Here is a 1,437-nt window from a genome sequence, read left to right as displayed (position 1 = left end):
CTGAGAGCTAATTTTTCAAAATAGGAATCTAGAAAAAATAACTCCAGAATAAACTGAAAGAGAAGGGGAAATATATACATAAGGTCAGAGGTCAGAGAAATAGAGTACAGCAACAAGAAGACATTAAACAAGCTGTTTTTTTTTAAAAGGTTAATAAAATGTAAAAATGTTTAATGAGATTGGTGGAGAAAAAAAAAGAGAAGGTGAAACTATGCCCTAAATACTGAAGGAAACCACAGACACAACAAAAAGTTATAGACTATCAATATTATCGAGAATTGTAATTTGGAGACTTCCTAAAATTGATAAAATTCTAGAAAAATATAAAATTCCAAAATTAGAACAAGAATAAATAGCAAATTAAATTGTTAAGTATTCAGTTAAGAATTGCCATAGAGCCCAATACTTTCTCCCTCTTTGAAAAGCCCAAGGCTCGGGTGGTTTTACAGATAAGTTCCATAAACTTTTAAGGATGAGATAATCCTTTGATGTACATAAATTGTTCCAGAAGATAGAAATGAGGTTTTTTGTTGTTGTAAGACTTGTTTAACCTTTATTAAAAAGCCAGATAAGGATGGTAGAAATAAAGAAAACTATAAGACTAGTGCATGTTTGAAAATTCTAAATAAATATTATCTGACTATATCCAACAGTGTGTTTAAAAAGTTATAATCAAATAAAGCTTATACCAAAGTATAGGAAAGTTAAATGTGAGAAAAAACTATTAATGTAATTTTCACCATTAATGGACTGAATGAGGAAATTATGATTATCTCAAGAAATTTTTTGAAAAGCATTTGATAAATCTAAACAACTTTGAATTTTAAAAAATCTCTCACGTAACTAGAATAAATGTATATGTTCTCAACTCAATGAAGGCTGTTTACTAAATGTCTAAAGCAAATATAGTACATGGAGAAACTTTAGATTCATCCCTGCTATCAAGGGTGCCTGCTATTACTGCTATAGTTCAGCATTGTACCGGAGGTTTAGCCAAAGCCATAAAACCAGAAAAACAAGAGCTATAACAAGGAAAGTTCAAAATCCATATTGAAAATTCAACATAATCAACAAATTATTAGAGCTAATAAAAGAGTTCAGCGTGTTTGCTGGATATAGATCATACTACAAAGATTAATATAGTTCCTCTACATCAACAATGAAAAGTATATTAAAACAGAAAAATAGAAAAATATGTATATATATGTCAGAATAGCAAACACAAAACAAAAACAAACTATGCAGTATTTGGGAATCATTCTTACAAAGAAGCATAACTTTAAGGAAAAAAAATTAAAGTGTATTGAATGAAGATTTTTTAAAAATGAAGAGAGTTATTGTGTTCCTGATGAAATAATTTAACATTGTAAAAAAGAACTAACATTGTAAATATAGCAATACTCCCCAAATTAATTTATACATTGAATAAAACTTTAA

The sequence above is a fragment of the Galeopterus variegatus genome, unplaced genomic scaffold, assembly GCF_000696425.1.
Source record: "Galeopterus variegatus unplaced genomic scaffold, G_variegatus-3.0.2 Scaffold1812, whole genome shotgun sequence".
In the NCBI taxonomy this organism is placed as follows: Eukaryota; Metazoa; Chordata; class Mammalia; order Dermoptera; family Cynocephalidae; genus Galeopterus; species Galeopterus variegatus.
The sequence above is the reverse complement of the archived record's forward strand: the minus strand, read 5'-3'. Positions refer to the sequence as shown.